This window comes from Anolis sagrei, chromosome 4 (genome assembly GCF_037176765.1).
Source record: "Anolis sagrei isolate rAnoSag1 chromosome 4, rAnoSag1.mat, whole genome shotgun sequence".
Lineage (NCBI taxonomy): Eukaryota > Metazoa > Chordata > Lepidosauria > Squamata > Dactyloidae > Anolis > Anolis sagrei.
The window spans coordinates 84,130,776-84,149,488 of NC_090024.1; the positions used below are offsets into that span (position 1 = coordinate 84,130,776).

An 18,713-nucleotide genomic window follows, 5' to 3' on the forward strand; every position below is an offset into this window, starting at 1 on the left:
CGGAACGACTCATACATTTTTATTTAATTCAAAATTCTTAAGGGTTTACAACATTTTCTATGTCTGAGTAGACTTTTTCCTCATTAGGACTCTACCTTAATTATACCTAATCATCTGACCTTACTTCTTCACTGGCTAACACACAAAAACACACACAATTATAGCTAGGGATGCTTACTTTTAAGCTATAGCTGGGTGATTGTGTACATATCTCATTGTTGTATAGGTGATGGAGCACTGAATAATTCATTGCTGTTGTGAAAAATACAAGTGAGGTTGGCTTCTTGTGTGTGTGAATGAGTGCCCAGGGGTATAACAAGCTAGACACACCCTTCCTCCATCAACAAGCAGACTCTCTGACTAACTGACTTATGTGAGTGAGGCAAAAGACAAAGAAGGTGAAGGTGCCATCAACAGATCTAATTGGAGGTCAATTGAATTGACCCTTCCCCTTTTGGAGAAGAACCTATTGGTCTTTCTGTGCAATGGAAAGGGTTTATAGATTGATTTAATTTTGTTGAGCTATTGAGCTATTTTGTTGAGCAGTTCTGAGGAGCTGTTGAGGCTCATGGTGGTTTATATTGTATACAATCAAACTATTGTTAGCTGACATAGGCCCTTTGGCTAAGGAGGGAAATATGTCCCATGGAATGACATTTTAAAACAGATACTTCACCCGACTTAAGGTTGCTACTCTCTGACCAGCAAGGTTTCTTTATTGTGTGGCAGAGAGAGCTTTAGGCAGGAGTTGCTTCCTTTATCATGATTCTGCTGGCCAGCTTTCCACTCCCCTGCAGTTCCTGGATATATACATACATTTTTCCAGGCCAGGCATTGACAACCTTGCCATGGCTGTTGATGGTTGGGCCCTGGAAAGTTTCATCTCTAAAAAAAAGATGCTTTGCTGCCCTACAGGTTGCCTGTTAAATCTGTATTGTCAGGAATGCTCTAAGTAATACTAAAGCTGACACAGTGCAAGCAAGGAGCTGACAGCTTCACTCCAGTTACAGCTGATTAAAGGCAGCTAAAGCCCGAGGGCCCGTCTCGAAAAAGAAGAGGACCAGGCAGAATTCCGGCAGAGCACTTCCAGCTTGCATATTTTTACCTGGGTTGAGGTGGAAGAGCTCCAGGTGTTGCACAGGGTAATCACCTGCCTAGCCAGCCTGGGAAAGCTTTGAAACAGAGGCACAAATGATCCTTCCAAAATGCTTATTAAAGCTATTTTCTTTATTTTTTTAAGGGGAGGATGGCAGAGGCAAGAAATAATTCTCAAATTGGTGGAATGATATATGGAATGATTTATGAAATGGACAATAATGAGGTAGAAACAGAAGAGTAATAACAAAGGAGAGTATTTGGAATTGGTTTTTTTTATTCTTGCTGTTCAAGCAGTGTTTCTAAGCTCTATACATGATAACCTAACCATTGCATTTAACCATTGCTGAAAAGGTTTTGTGATGCTAAAGGGGAATTATGTTTTATATAATATATCCATGTATATTTTATATTTATCTCATCATCTCATTGGATGACTGCTGAAGCATAAAACTCTTCAGCATAATTATATTGTGATCTGGGGTTGAAAGACAATCTTCTGTTCCAGTGCAAGTCCAGCTTGCCCATAAAGGTGTGTCAGGTTGACCAAAGCTGACACTGATAGACTCCACTTCAGTTGGGTGGTGAATCTCCATATCAAAGACACGTCCAATTAAACTATCATATTTATGCAAATCTAATGCTCACCTATTCTGGCTAAATTACATAGCCAAAAGTGAGGTGCGCATTAGATTCAATGGTGCGTTAGAATTGCATATGAAAACCCACCTGCACCCTTTTGTCAGACCAAGGATAGAAAATTCGCTAGTCTCAGCCTGATGGAGGGGAATGGCTTCCCAGTTGACCTCATTTGTGAGACCTTCTAAACTTCCCCTTCTGTTTTGAAGACCTCGTGAATGAAGGCTTTTGTTGGCAGGCTGGTGCATATCTGTCAGGCCAAGACTGGCGAATTCACCAGCCTCGGCCTGATGACAGGACATGGCCTCCCTTTACCTGTTGGCTGTTTCAAGGTGAGCAGTAGACTGTTCAATGGGAAAGGGGAAGCCATGTATTACATTTGTCAACAAATCCTTTCTCCTCCTCCTCCTCCTCCTCCTCCTCCTCCTCCTCCTCTTCAATGCACACCTTCAAAATTGAGGTGGACATTACAATTGATGGTACATTATACTCAAGTAAATACAATATGTTGGGTATCTTATTTAACCTTTGCATTGAAAGCAGAGCAGATATAGCAACCTATTTTGGGAATGGGAAGAATATCAATTAGCATTCATTTCCCAGCCAAAAAATAACTGATCAATCAATGTTCTCAATGTTCATGAAAATGAGTCCTGATTTCTAGTTCACATCATCATGGCTCACTAAACAAAATCATGGGGCCTTTTGATTAAACTAAATATATCAATGCATTTTTCTGGATGTTTTTTGTTCTGGCACTTTTTGTAAAGAAAAAAGAGGGCCCTTGCATCATGGCACAAAATGCAGCTTGAACTGGCCCAAAAAATGCCAGTTCTAAGCCACCTGTTTTTCTACATGGCTGTATACCCCACTGCGGCAGTAGGGGACCAACCACAGTCCAGCTGTGCCGATGCTGGTTCAGAACAGCTGGGCATGAGCACAGCCTCCTTACTCTCCTTGCACCTTGTCTCCCCCCCCCCCCCCAAAGGAAACAAAAGCATTCTTATTGATTGGAAGAAGCTGCCGTCTTCCTGGATCATGTCACTGAGGATGTAATTGAGCTTTGGAATGGGAAATCCCCACCCCTCCTGCAAAGCTCCATTGCATCCCGGATGACACAATCCAGGATGGTGATCTCTTTCAATTGTGAGGAGGCATTATTCATTAGGGGGTGCAGGGAAAGCAAGGAGACAGTGCCATTACACCTCCTCAGACTGTCAGAGCCCAGGGAGTGTGGGATGGTTGTAGGGATGCAATTTCAGATCCTGCTCAGGGATCCAAAATAGCATTCCCCACAGCCCCAAAACTTCAAAAGAGTTTAATCTTCCTGGAACAATCTCACCTTTTTCAGGAATTCTTAAAACCCAGGATCAAGTTGGATCAAATATTTTGACCTGAGTTAAAATGCATTAGTCTGAGGGCTTTGCTTGAATGTTTCAGGTGAATGTGTTTCTTACACTGCATTATCTGGAAGTGTAGATGCAGCTACATTAAAAAAAACAGAAATGAACACAGCAAGCAAATGAAATTCTGGTATAACTAGGCAAGGATGTATATTAGACAATGCCTGGTCCATGGATTCTGCAATAAAATATTTCTTTGAGAGACCAAGGTATTCTACCATTGTGCATTACCATGCAGTCACAAAAAAGGTTTAAAGAGAAGCCAATGAAGCTTTTATTTGTGTACCTTAAAAATCCAAATGGTAATTTTTTCCTTCTCTTTGTACTCTGACATTATTTTTTGAACACATTATTTCATCACTGTGATCTAAGACTCAAAAATAATATGTATAGGCATTAGACTCATGCACAGATCCATTTTCCTTCATTACATCCATTCTTTTGTTACTTTTGTTACCTTCAGGAGCATGTAACAGTATGAAAATCAGCTCAACACGAAAGCAAGCTTTTCGTGAGCAGCCTCCTTGCATTTGAAAGAGGCATGCAGGCCCAGAAAAACAAAAAACAAAAATGCTAACAAAAATAGATAAAAAAAGAACCAAAAACGTTTGGAAGAAATAACAGGCATGCAAATATCTGGCATTCTTATTTATGGTATAGCCAGACAAGGATAGAAAAAAACTTCAAAAATAATTTCATTAGGGCAGCATTAATAAAGATCTGGGGAAAAAATATAAACAAAAGCTTTACCCTAAGATACCAATGTGGATTTCCTTGTAGGAGGCAGGACATAGAAGACTATTGGGTTGGTCAAAATGGCCCACTTATCGAGATGTTTTGACCAAGAAGGAGGGTGCCTTCCAGCTAAGATCTAAAGAGGAAATAACACAACAATTTAACATCTTCTCCTGGCTTCAATACTTTCAACTAAAAGAATATTTTTAAAAAGACAAAGATTCCAGCTTTACTGAGAAATATAATTTTTGGGATGAGATCATACTAAAGGGAAAAATATATAACACATATTTACAATCTAGTTCTCCAAAGGGCCACAGAAACTGAAACAGTGAAAGAGTGCATGACTAAATGAGTGGCCAATATAGGAAGACCTATAAAGTTCAAAGAATTGGAGCAGATCTGGCTTAAAAAGATTAGATACATTTATTCAATAGACTTGAAAGAAAACTGGTTTAAAATGTTTTTCAGATGATACATGACACCACAAAAACTGGGTCTGATGTACAAAAAAGCCAAAAATAAGTGCTGGAGATGTGAAATACATACTGGCACTTTCTACCACCTGTGGTGGACATGCACCAAAGCAAGAACTTACTGGCAAGGGATTCAAGAAGAATGCAAAAAATATTAGGGATAAAGATTCAGAAAAAGCCAGAATACTTCCTTCTAGGGATAACTAATGAAGACATCAAACTTGACCAGAATAAAGACATTTTATTTACATACTTGGTAACGGCAGCCAGAATGGTTTACGCAAAAAAGTGGAAATTAAAGGAGGTGCCATAAAGAAAAAAGAATGGGTAAAGAATGGGTGAAATAAGAGATATGGATTCTCTGACTTTCTATCTGAGGGACTCTAAAGGGAAGCCTATTTAAAAAAAAACAGATTGGAAAAAAAATATGACGAATACCTGATTGAACACTAGAAGATTATTTCATGAAAAAATGATCCCAAGTGGAACTTAGAAAGGAAATATCAGCTAGAAACAGGAAATAGAGTAAGAGAAATGAAAAATGGAGACAAGCCGAAGACAAAGAAAGAAATGTAGTTCTCAATCGGTTCAGCCTTGTTTGGCCGCTCGGGAACACACGGTGAAGTAGAATGGGAAGTCAAGATCCCTACCCACCCATCACCCCCCTTTCCTGCCCCACCTCGACCTATGGTGTCTTTCTAAGTACAGACAAACACCTACACCTTTCCTACAGTCATGTTTCCCTTGTTTCCCTTACCTCCACCTCCCCCCCCCCTTTTTGTATTCTTTATGGAAAATTACCTAATTAAAAAAGAAAGAAAATCAGCTCAACACGAAAGCAAATTTTTCGTGAGCAGCCTCCTTGCGTTTGAAAGAGGCATGCAGGCCCAAAAGCGTGCAAGCCTGCCTACATCAACAGTACTTGCCTCCTTGCCTTGGAAAGAGTATGTGTGTGGCGTGCAGGTCCAAAAGGTGTGCACACCTGCCTACAGTTGAGCGCCTCCTCTAGAGTAAGAAACAGAACTTGCCTCATCTTGGAAAGAGTGCATGTGTTGTGTGCAGGCCCAGAAAGTGCACATGCCTGCCTGCAGCTGAGCACCTTCTCAAACTGAACTTGTTGAAAGCCAGGACACGAAACGGGTCAATGTTTACCTGGATTGCACAAGACTAGTAAGCATAGGAACATGGATTATATGATACAGTTTCTTCCAAGACAGTTTACTGAAATCTTTTAAAAAATATTTTATGCTTATGGTTTCATTAATATAACCAAGAGTTTTCCATTACACAGGCACAGTTCTCATCTTTTAAATTTTGGTTTTAGTTTATTACATGCTGGAGGGTAGATTTTTCAAAACTACTTATTGAAGTAACAGAAAATATTTTGGCTTGGCACTTAGACTTTTGAAAACATTTACTGAAATGGTAATTTGTATAAAGAATGTAAAATAGAACTATAACATGCCCAATTTTTTTTTTACCAGAGACTATCTTTCGTATCGAGAAATCCAATGCTGTGTATTTAAAATTGTTGCTGCGAAGCTTTGTAGAAAAGGTGATTTCTTTTTTAATTAATCTTAGATAATGCTGCCCTAGCCACTTTGATTTACATAATTGGAAATCAGACTTTGAAACACCCTTGAGGAACACTTACCAGATATGCAGCTACCTGCAAATGAAAAGAGGTGAGATTTTTTTTTAAAAAAAACTGCATTTGAAAATCTTTTCATGGCTAGACAAGTTTTTATATTTTTGCGTAAGTTTGTGTTCTTACAGTTAGCTATTGGAAGCAAACAATTAAATATACATGTTTCAATGACAGCCATAGAAAATGAGATGTGCTACTGACACATTTAGAAATAGAATGGATATTTTTATAAATAAAACAATTAGGTTTTTAAAAGCTGCTGACACTCACATACTAAAATAATACTAGCAGGAAAAAAAATAATTCCGTTCAGTGCATCTACATTATAGAATTCATGCAGTTTGACATCACCTTAACTACAACTCCTGAGAGTTGTAGTTTTGAAAGGTCTTTAGCTTTCTTTACCAAAGTGTCCTGGTGGCTCACCAAGCTACAAATCCCATTATTCCACTGAGCCATGGCAGTTAAAGTGTTGTCAAACTACATTAATTCTACAGTGTAGATGCACTCTAGGTTAAATGGAGGAATGGTGTGACTCCTAGGCCCCATCACATACTGTTCCTGTGATGCAGTGACCAGGCAATAAACTCCCACAAAAGCATATGAAAGTCAGTCCTTTATGCAAATCAGTGCTCTGCAGTTTCTGTAATCATCAAACTAGCTCCACCGTTTCCTATGAAATCATCTACACTTTCTTCAATACCAATTTGAAACTTATATCTGATAAGATAGCTTTTGCCCAACAACTGTTAAGAGTACTTTAAACTGCACTTGGAAGATGAAAAAAATTAATTACCCATATTTAGGTAAGCAGCTGATGTAGAACATTGACAATATTTTTCAAAAGCTAGCGTATTTCTCATACACAGTAAAATCAATGCAGTTTGATAATTCTATTCCTTCTCAATGCTATAGGATAATAGGAGTTGTAGTTTGATGAGGCTCCAGAACTTTTGGCAGAGAATTCAGCTTCACCTTGTATGATCATTAGTGAGTTTGCAATGACTGTTTTAGCAGTCTGCACCTGATTTGGGGGACAAAAGGATGGGTGGAAAAACCTAATTCCATAAATTGAATTGCACACACATAAATCTCAATGCAAGCATTCTTTGGTTCTTCAGGAATGGTTAATTAAACAAGAATGCATCTTCCACTCAGGAAGAGATCAAGAATGATTCAACCATTTGAGAATGTTAATTGGACAAGAATGTTTCCAGTTTTGCTCATCTTCCATAATCTGTTTGGAAGTAGCTTGTTACACATTTGCTTTTCTGCTAGACACTCTTGCCTATAATCTAGATTTATGATACATCTACCCTTTTCCTTCATCCGCAAGGTCCTGAGATGTTCAGGTAGCCAATCTGCCCTTAAAATATGTCTCTAAGGAAATGGTACTAATTAGTATTGGAATTTACAGCCTTTCATTTTATTGACTTGTCCTACTTTCTTCAATAATTAAGTAATGGGTAAAGTAATGAGCTATGTTAGTCAGTCATGCTGTTCAATTAAACAGCAAATCAATTATTGAAAATAGTTTTGGACAGTTCTTATGTCACCATGATGTGTTTGACAGTATGATTTTTAAGTCTCTATTAAAGCACAAGAGATAAATGCCCTACATGCCATAAACAGTTAACAGGGATTAGCAATTGGATATCCCCTTCCTTTGACCAGATAGCGTCAGATGTTAACTATCTCTAAGTATATGTCTATGTTCATAATTCTATTCCTGACATTCAAATAGATCAGACTCATTGAATGAATGGAGGGTCAACACATAGATAAATCCAATAGATTGAATTGGTCTACTATAGTTAGGATTAACAATGGGAGTACCAATAAAAACAAAGCTGCAAAATAATTATAACAATTACATTTCAAACATGAGTATAATTATACGGTACCTGTATAACTTGACTAGTAGCCATAAATGACTTTCAAGGCTTACATTATAGGTGGATGTGGTGAACCTTTAATAAATTAGTCACCATCTCCTAGCTTTCTCAGAATTGTTCCTACAAGCCAAAATGACTAAAATGAGACTAACATACTTGGCCATATCACAAGATAGCGTAACTCATTCAAAAAACATTGATGCTAGTTAACCCAGTTCCTGTCGGATCATGGAAACTGAGCAGAGTCAGTCTTGCCAAGTACTGGATAGGAAACTACAAATGAATACCAACTGCTGTGGGTGATATTTCAGAGGGAAAAATTGGCAAAAACCTCCTCTGAGTATTATTCTTTGCCTAAGAAATGCATCGAGTCACCAGAAGTTGAAGGAACATGCACATACAAAGTTGAAGGTTCTAGGAAAAGGAAAAGACCACAACAAAGGTAAATCCACTCAGTCAAGAAAGGTACATTCACTTAACCTGAAAAATATGAGGAAGTCTGCTGAACAGGACTTGACATCCCGTTGATTAGTTATGAATAGGTGAATTATATTTACTTATTGTAACTGTTTGGATTCATGTTTATGATCATGCACTACTGTCACAGTCACAAATGCTCCTCTCACCCTAAAACCAACTTTAAAAGTTGTCACTTGCACGGGACAACAGTGACTTATTTTGCTGGTGGTTGGGATGCAGTAGGATGATGTTTTCATCCTCCATTTACAAATGATATGTAGTGCAGCAATCATAAGGAGGACTCCGTGCCACAATTCCTCATCTCATAACATATCATTGGTGGGAGGAAGCTGAAAACATTTTCTAGCTATGCATCGATTGCTTGGGAAACAAACCACCATTCTGGAACATGACCATACAGTCCAGAAAACTCACAGCAACCCAAACCACCATTGCTTGCTGTGTCTGACAGCTGTTACAGCAGGTTTGGGGAGTCAAGTCAGGATACATTGTGTAATTATATCATAACTACATCTGTGATCTCAAGTGGGATTTCTTGGAAGTCTTTCATTCATTGGATTACTAAAAGGTAAAACCAACTTGACAGCAATAAAGAACAACAAAGGTACTCCCAGTTCTAAACAAGTAATCTTTTCAATAGATTTCTAAAACTAGTAAGTATGATTAGAACAATGTACAAATTCAGTGTGCCACGTAGCTTGCGATAATTAATTCTTTGGACTATAAGAATGTGTACACATTTTCATGTAAACATCTCCTAATGCCAAATGTTGTTTTTTTAAAATATATATATATATATATATATTTACAAGCCATTATCTCAAAATACAATTACCTTGTGTATGTTATGTTTATCAATTTACTAATTTTTGTATATAACTTATTCTAAGATACACATTTTTGTATACTTTTAAAACTGTGGTTTCAGTTTCCCTTTTGGTTCAATAAATTCAAATAATACATATAAATTGCTCTTAAAATGTAAACCGAACAGTCACCCTTGTCCCTACCAAGATCAGTTGTAAGAGAGTTTAAGCCAGAGCTGAAATACCTAAAAGTAGTAATTGATTACTTATAAATAATTCCTTTAAGAGTAACAAGGGTGAAATAATGCTATATTATAATTAAAAGATATTTTGCTCATTTGCATTCTAACTCTAACTTTTGAAGTTAGATGTGTATGGTTTCATTAAACAGTGGAGAAGAAATACTTCATGGTTCAAAAACTGGTTTGTGCTGTACTTCATGCTACTACTGCCTCCTCTATTCTTGGTGTTTAAATAACAATTAAGTGGGTGGGTAAAGAAGATCATGGTTTACACTAGAATACACACACACACACATACACACACAACTTTTCTTTTGGGAAATTACTTTTAAATAAGTGTAACTTATAATTCACTATTTGGACCAGCCTAGAACTATAACAATGTTTGTTACTTTTAATGTTCTAACTCAGATTTCAATCATAGTATCCCTTGTTTTAATGCTAACTCTCTTATCCTCAGACTGTACTGATACTCCTTAATGACACCTATGTTGGAGATCAAAGACTAGACAGTCAAATTAGTATGCATTTCTGAAATTCTCTTGTCTACATTTTCAAAAATAAGAATGCATTGGGGTGTTACATTTATATTTGGTTGCATTTGCTTACATGTATTGATTTCTGTGGTTGTGGGCAACTGTATTAGAACTCATGCATATGACCCCAGACGGCCACTAGAGAGCAATAAATCAATATTAATTTTAATGAGCCCTCTCAGTCATTGCCCACATAAAATCCTATATAGGAATTACTAGGAGAAATGAATACATGAAAGAAGAACAGTGTCTTCCACTGAAAGCATTTTAATGCTATACTTGGACATTTAACAGTGTTGCATTACTGTTCTGAGCTTCCCATTGTACTGGGAAGGAGCTTGTGGACCTTTCCCTTTATCCTTGAAAATGCTGTACTAAGGATTGGAAGATGCACCTGAATGTCATGACCCATGTTATAGAAAGTGAGCTGAGAAGGAAACAGAGATCCCAATGGCTGCATTCTCCATAAGTAGGTACTAGTGGAATTATAATATTTGATATAAGTCTATTTGAGAATCTAATCTAAATGAAGAAAAATGGTCCTAGCATTTAAGAACTTTTAAACAAACCTGAGAGTATTTTATCTTAATTTTTTTTTGTTTAAGTTTCATTTGTCTTGTACGTGTTTCCCTGCTTACAAGTTGAATAATCATTGTGGGTCTCAAATTACATTGAATGAGCAAGCATATCCAACAGAACTTTTAACTCTGACTCATGAAAGCTGTGAGCCAGAATACCTAAATCTTTCAAAAATAAAATCCATTGGTGGCTTCCATATAAGTGAATGCACTTCTTTGTGCTTTAAAAGAACTTTCCAAGGTGTGGAATTGCTGCCTCAGGATAGGTTCAGAACCTTGGAGAGCTCTTTCAAACCACCCAATAGCTTTGCTAGTATGCTGAATTTTAAAATTCTGAAAACAGCAATATATGTGGATGAGGATGGAATAGTGGCAATAGAAATGTGCAACCTTTTAAATGATATCCAATGAACTTATAAGGGTCACAGAATAAAAACATGTTCATTCTTTGAAACTTTTTTGTAGGGCACCTCTCCACGTATTCCATGTCATTATTTTGTGAGTGTCATGTCATGAATCTTTCCTTAATACACGTGATTGATGGTACAATTAAAGCAATGAAGCCATGGTGAAAAGCGACTTTTTAAAAATTCAGCAGGAGTTTAACAGCCCTATTATCTATACTTTTAAGCCTATGTTGTGGTGTCAATTATTGAGACGACTGTTTACCATTAATGTCTGAATGATGGAAAATATGGGGAAAATATTTGAGCTTTTGTCTGTATTTTATTCTTGAAAACCAAAAATGTTTGTGGGCCCAAATAGTCGATTAGCTAGGAAAGATTAACCAGTTCCCTGGTCCTTTATAAAGTTCTTTCTTTCAGCAAGCAGCCCTTGTTTATGCAGCTCACTATTTCTTTTGTGTGGTTCAGACTTGATACACTATATTACATCTTTCTGTCTGCAGTATTCAGCCATCCTGTGCCATAGACAAATCTATGGATTGCAATGCAGCATTATCCAGTTGTTTAGGGACCCTTTTACACTACCATATAAAATCCAGATCATCTGATTTTTACTGGATTATTTGGCATGAAAACTCAGATAATCCAATTCAAATCAGATAATCTGGATTTTTATGCTTTGATAACCTGGACTTTCTGGAAATATAGAGGGGGCTTGAAATTTAAAAAGAAAGAAAGAATTGTCTGATTCTGCACTTCTTGAAATGTGCATGGAATTAGAATGAATCACGATCAGAAATCCATGAACTGAGTCCATGAAAAAAATATGATACCCAACAACATGGATACATTTGGAAAATGCAGAAAAATGCACTCATTTCTAAACTGCTCATAGATATGGTTCATTCAGGAGCCCCTGGTGGCACAGCAGGTTAAACCGCTGAGCTGCTGAACTTGCTGACTGAAAGGTTGGCAGTTTAAATCCAGGGGGTGGGGTGAGCTCCTACTGTTAGGTTCAGCTTCTGTCAACCTAGCAGTTTGAAAACATGTAAATGTGAGTAGATCCTGCCACTTCGGCAGGAAGGTAATGCTGCCTCATGCACTCATGCCAGCCACATCACCTTGGAGGTGTCTACAGACAACGCTGGCTCTTTGGCTTAGAAATGGAGATGAACACCTTCCCCCAGAGTCAGACACAACTAGATGGGTTTTTCTGCTTTGTGCTGAATGCAGTCATGTTTATCTGAGGTGTTGTCTGTATGCCCCAGGTAAATATGCGGAAGGGTGCATGTTTTGTGCCCTGTCTGGATGGGTCCATAGGGTTACTCTAAGGCCCCTTCTACACAGCTGACTAAAATCCAGATTATCAGCTTTGAACTTGATTATATGGCAATGTAGACCCAAATAATCCAGTTCAAAGCAGATCATATCTGTTTTGATAATCTGGATTTTATGCCAGTGTAGAAGGGGCCTAAGTCTAAAGTTTGGGGATGGCGGGCTGGTAAATGACCTTGGAGGCCTTCACTTGACTTACGGGCTTTGATTTGGGAACCCCTGTTCTATGTCAACCCATGCCTTTCAAAGTAAGATGCTTTTGCCTGACTCACTCACATGGCAAGATTGATCAAGATGGTCCTATCTGAAGTGTTGCTTAAACAATAGATGCCCTGATTCTGTATGTCTACAGGATCAGGGCTAGATGCTTATGCAATAACAGTACAATAAATTACAAACACTTGGAAAAAATACTGATAAAAAAGACACAGAACTGGGTGCAGAATACAAACATATTCATCACATTAACAAGTGCAACCCATACAAAAAGCCACCAATATATCCCTGGCAATCTAATGTAGTTTTCACGAGACTACAGAATAGGAAGTGTGGTGCTTGCTTAATACAGGGACAGCTCAGCTATCCAATTTTACACATTCTTTAGTTTAGAAATGGCAGCCACTGCCTCCAGATGACAATGAACAAGATGCACCATTATTACATAAAGAAACAAAGCCAAAACAATCAAAGATGATTCAGAAAAGAAAGGCAACATCAAGTTTTCATTTGCAGACAATTCTAATTCTCCATTTGTGTTCTCAGCTGAATGTAGGAAAACAACATAAACATAACCATATGAATTAAATTACAATTTACATATGAACTACATTAGAAATATGAGCTACACTAAAAAGATAATTAGTGTTATCCTGGGTTACATGAAGGCTAACAAAACTAAATAAGAATAATTTCAAAGGCATGTTTAGTTTTGTCTTTTCAACAAAGCTGGTTTAATCAGGGATGATGAATGAAACACACAGTACATAGAAAAGCTGAGCTACACATTATAGTGTGTGAAATGCTATTACTTAGAGATAAACACACAGAAACACACATGCATACAATATCTATTAAGTGTCACATTAAAACATATCTTTGGATAATTTAAGTGGCAAAAAGGGAAAGACATACAAATAAAAATAATAGTAACAATCCACTCTTAGCAGACACTAAACATCATTAACCACAACTCTGCTACAGAAGAAAGATGGTCTCATCAATTTCTTGCCAGCCATTTCTGTGACTTAGTCTGAAGATACTGAAACTAGAAAGTGAAAGAAAATTCACTTGTGTAAGTTTCATGTGTAAATAATAATAATAATAATTACTATTATTATTATTTCTTACCCACCTCTTCGTGTGGCTTGAGGCAGGTTACAGCATAGAAAAAACACATCATTATATAAAATGTACATACTAAAATGTATTTCTACAAAATACATAGATTAAAATATAGTATACATGAGACACAGGTTTACAATTCATAATTAAAACTGCCTGAGTAGACAAGCCAAAACAGAAAAGTTTTCAAATATGTTTAAAATTCCAACAGCTCATTGAGCTGTCATATCTCTTCTGACAGGTTGTCCCACAGTCTTGGGGTGGCCGATGGTTCTGGCAGGCTGGAGAAGCCATCCCCATTACTGTAGTCCCACTATATATCACATTTGAAGAACTTGGGATACTACAGTGTTCCAGCAAGAGAAGATTGTTTTTATATGTTTTTAAAACTTATTTATTGTATGTTGTTTTATGACACTATTTATTGTATAGCATTGAATTTTGCTGCTAGCCATTCTGAGTCCCTCTGAGGAGGCAGAGAAAAATTGGATACAAAAGTTCTAAATAAAAATAAAAATAAATAAACAACATATTGAGAAATGATATTGAGGGGGAAATCCTGAGAAAAGAGGTATGCAGCAACAACAGCCAAAATAGCCTGAGACCCCTAGTACACCTAACCTGGCTTATAAACCAGACTTTCTCTATCACCTTTGTGATGTCAATCTCACATGTAAGATGAGTGCCATGTTAGAAAGATAGTTAAAAAAACCAAATTAAATTACAATTTTAAGTTTCTAACTTGTAATGTGCAGTTCTGACAACTTCAAATTTTCAGTCATTATATGATAGAGCACATTTTTAAAAGCATAGTTGCAATGGAATGAAGAGAACCGCCATAATATTGTTATTTCCTGCTTCTGGCAAAATGGAGAAGTTGTAAGCTACTAGAATGACCAATGTTGCCAAAAAACTGTCTTCTTTGCCTATGATTAGTCACCCAAAGCGACATCAGAAAATAAGCAGACAGGGGGTGAAAAGAGTCAGCACCATAGCCATGGAAGACTCAGAGGGAAGAATGGGAAGTCAACATTGTTGTCATCATCAATGTCATCAGAGAGTATGGAAAGCATTTTGGATGTAACACAGTTTTGGAAGACTTTCCCAGAGGCAGAGGACTAAGAAATAGCTTGCCACTCTAAGAGGAGGTAAAAACTTTGATTGAGCAAAGTATAACAAGCCAAGGAAATTTCTTGAACATGCTGTTCCCATAGGCTTGGCTCATGCTCTCGAAACCTCTGGTCTGCCCAACTCTCTTACTTTTTGTGACATTTCCATAAAATCTAGAATGGAAGGGACTCTCTTGGTTAATAATGGCTAGTGTGAGTTAGCTGGCAAAATTCTGTAGTCTAGCAAGTCAACAAACTGGACATAGGAAGAAACATCAGCTCTTCCACCTGATCTTAGGAAGGTAGTTCTATGGGACTAAGCATTACACTTTTCCCCAAACTTGACCTCAGTGATACTTACAACTGTGGGAGATCTGATCCCCTCTGAAGTTACACTTTGGAGGGATATTGGTACTAGTTAAAATCAACCTTAGACCTGCTCCTGAAGACGTTACCACAATTGGGCTATCGCTATCCTGACCTCACAACGGATGGGAAGAAAAAGCTTTCTTTCCCATGGCCGATAAGCATTTATGGAACTGGAACATTCATTTATTTTTTTTAATTGCAAGTGATAGAATCACACAGTATTGGTGTAACCCTCCACATGAATGGGAGGGGCAGGGTCCTGACAGGTCACTTAAGAATAGTTTTCTCTAGGTAGAACATAGATTTACCTGCATTGTAGAAAATAATTGCCCGAGTACACACGTTACCTTAGTCTGTCTAGAAGTCCATTCCCCTCCTAGTGCTTGCCGGATGTATTGAACCCTTACCACCTTCAGATAGCATAGTTGGGGATGATGGGAATTGTTGCTGTCCAACATATTTAGAGGGTGACACTTTAGAGAAAGCTTCTCAATCTCAATTTTGTTGATATTTAACCTGCACTGGCATTAACCTGCCTCTGATGACTGTCCAAGATATATTTTCCTGACTCTTACGAATCGCATACTGGAGATATTTAACACATCCTGGACCTGGATATGCGGAGAAAGCACAAACTTTCAAAAACCCACTGGCAAATCCTTTGGTCTATGTCAAACATGAAAGCACTTGTCCCTGATGCATGTAAGGAAGCAGGTGAGGGTTATAGCCCGAGGTTAAAGATTTATGGAAAGTTGAGTGATGGATGTCCTCTAAGGAGGCATTGAAAGCTTTTATAATTCATTTTTAAACCTTACACATGCATAAAAATTGAGAAAGAAAGTGCCTGTACTGCTGAAGGGAAATGAAAGCGGAGCAGGAGAGGTTGTGCTTTGCAAATCACTTAAAAGTCAACTTAAACACATTTGGATTGGCAGTGTGACTGGTCTCACATGCTAAAAGCCTTCTAAGGAACTCAGTTTCTCTTGTTACATTCTTCTAGTGGAAAACAATGCTCGTTTCCAGACTTGTCCTTTTCTCAGTACATGGGTGTTTTATTTTTAAAAACTGTAGTCTATCTAGAGAGCCAAAAAACTATTACATCTTTTGGCAATTACAGGATGAATCAGCACTCCACCCCCTCCATGCACTTACTCTTCGGTAGAAGTGCATCTGGCTTTTGGAGAGAATGTAGACCTTTTTTCCTGGCTACTACCCAGACTTTGGTAACCTTTCCTACTGTTTTCTGACAACTAATTGATGCAGAAGAAAGGGGGTATTTAGTGAATTATTCAGATTTTACTTTTTTAAAAAAACTGCTTCAAATAGTTTTAGTGTAGTACTGTTTTAATTACAGCTTTAGGCATTCTTAAGTATTATAATTCTCAGGTTTTTCTAAACTGACTTCAAGTCTGGAAAAAATATGGGCTATAAATAAAATGATGGATGGATAAATAAATGGATAATTGAAGATTGATTTGGAATGGGTGATATGAACTCATTAAAACCATTTCATAAATCATTTGATTTCATTTTATCTCTGTGGATATAGAGAGCTAACTATCATATTTTACATAGTAGTTGGTGCTCTTCGCTTTTACCTAGTTTGGGTCCCCAGATGTTATTGAATAGTATCTCCTATCACTTTTGATTATTCTTTATTCGGCCTGGGGATAATAAGATGTGCAGCCCAAAAGGACTTGTGGTTCTAATATTAGGAAAAGGTTAAAGGACATTTTAGAGTCAGACATCATATCCACAGGATTTCTATCTAAATCCAGAGCCCACTATCCTGATGAAACAAAACAAACTGCAGCCTTCCAGATGTTCCTGTACCACAGCTCCCATCAGCTCTACTCACAATGTATAATGATGAGGAATACAAGAGTTGTAATCCATTGGTTCTCAACCTTCCTAATGTCATGACCCCTTAATACAGTTCATGTTGTGGTGACCCCCAACCATAAAATTATTTTCATTGTTACTTCATAAATGTAATTTTGCTACTGTTATGAATCGTAATATAAATATCTGATATGCAGGATGTATTTTCATTCACTGGGCCAAATTTGGCACAAATACCCAATACGTCCAAATCTGAATACTGGTGGGGTTGGAGGGGGAAACTGATTTTGTCTTTTGGGAATTGTAGTTGCTGGGATTTATAGTTCACCTACAATCAAAGAGCATTCTGATCTCCACCAACAATGGAATTGAACCAATCTTGGCACACAGGACTCCCACGACCATTAGAAAACACTAGCAGGGTTTGGTGGGCATGGATCTTGAGTTTGGGAGTTGTAGTTCATCTACATCTGTGGACTCAAACAATGATGGATCAGGACCAAATTTGGCACAAATACTCAATATGCCCAAATGTGAAAACTAGTGGAGTTTGGGGAAAATAAACCTTGGCATTTGGGAGTTGTAGTTGCTGGGATTTATAGTTCACCTACAATCAAAGAGCATTCTGAACCCCACCAACAATAGAATTGGACCTAACTTTCCATACGTAACCCAGATGACTGAGAGAAAATACTGTGTTTTCTGATGGTCTTCGGCGACCCCTTGGACACCCTCTCACGACCCCCAGGTTGACAAACACTGTTGTAATCCATCATCTGGAGGGCCACATAAATTGATATGATAGTCCGGATTCGGCCCAGTAGACTTCGGTTTGACACATGTGGTATAGTGGTTTGAGCATTGTGCTATGACTCCGGACAGCAGGGTTTAAATCCCTACTCAGCTGTGGAAACCCATTAAGTGACCATGGGCCAGTCACATTCTCTCAGCCTCTCAGCCTCAGTGAAAGGTAAAGGCAACCCCCCTCTGAATAAATCCCAACCAAGTGATAGGCTTGCTTTTAGATTTCCTATATATTGCAAACAATGTGACGGCATGCAAAAAAAAATTCTATAAGAGAAATCTACCCTTTTGTAACTGCAGAAAAGCAATGCCACAACAGCACTAGAAAACAAGGCTACTGGGATCTTTCTATCAAAACATAGCAGAATTCTTAGTATCCATCCTTAACCCTACCAATTTTGATGGTGAATCTGATTAAACAAAAACACAACAATTTTGGAAGATTGGCTCCTGGGGATGTAGGAAAGTTCTTTTTTATTTTCAAAGAGGCAGAGAAAGAAATGGTTTGCATTAGGAATCAAGTTTGAATGTGGAATTATTCCCGATCTTACTGAAATTCAAAAATACTGTTCCTGCTGTATCTGAATTCAGATGCCACCTGGTGAAATAATACAGGAATTATGGTCCCATCGTCTGTACATTAGCATATGTTAATTTTTCAGGTGTGTGCACAATTACTCTTAAATAGTCTCTAGGCCTGCTTAAAACGTTCCTGCACATTTTCTTTTGCCTGTTTTAAATGTTCCACTTGGGCTGTTTTCCATTGTTAAAACTTTAATCATAAACTGCCTTGAGGTTCTCTCATGGAAAGGAAAGATGTAAATCTCTTTATGAGTTAGGATATAATCTTGACAGATGAAAATCAGAAGAGAGAAAACCTTTTTATAGACTCACGGAATATGGACTGCACAGACACCACACTTAGGAATAGTTAGCCCAAGGCTTCGATTTGGAATATAAAGCATTTGGTCCATAT

At 37.7% G+C, this 18,713-nt stretch overlaps 1 long non-coding RNA gene across 2 annotated transcripts in view; it reads left to right on the plus strand.

The window, feature by feature from the left end:
- The first annotated feature begins 10,185 nt into the window (after positions 1-10,185).
- LOC137096807 (uncharacterized) overlaps positions 10,186-18,713 on the plus strand; it is a 34,602-nt gene continuing 26,074 nt past the window's right edge. For both annotated transcript variants that reach the window (XR_010909734.1, XR_010909735.1), the window contains exon 1: positions 10,186-10,424. This is a non-coding gene — a long non-coding RNA (uncharacterized lncRNA). The remainder of the gene's footprint in view (positions 10,425-18,713) is intronic.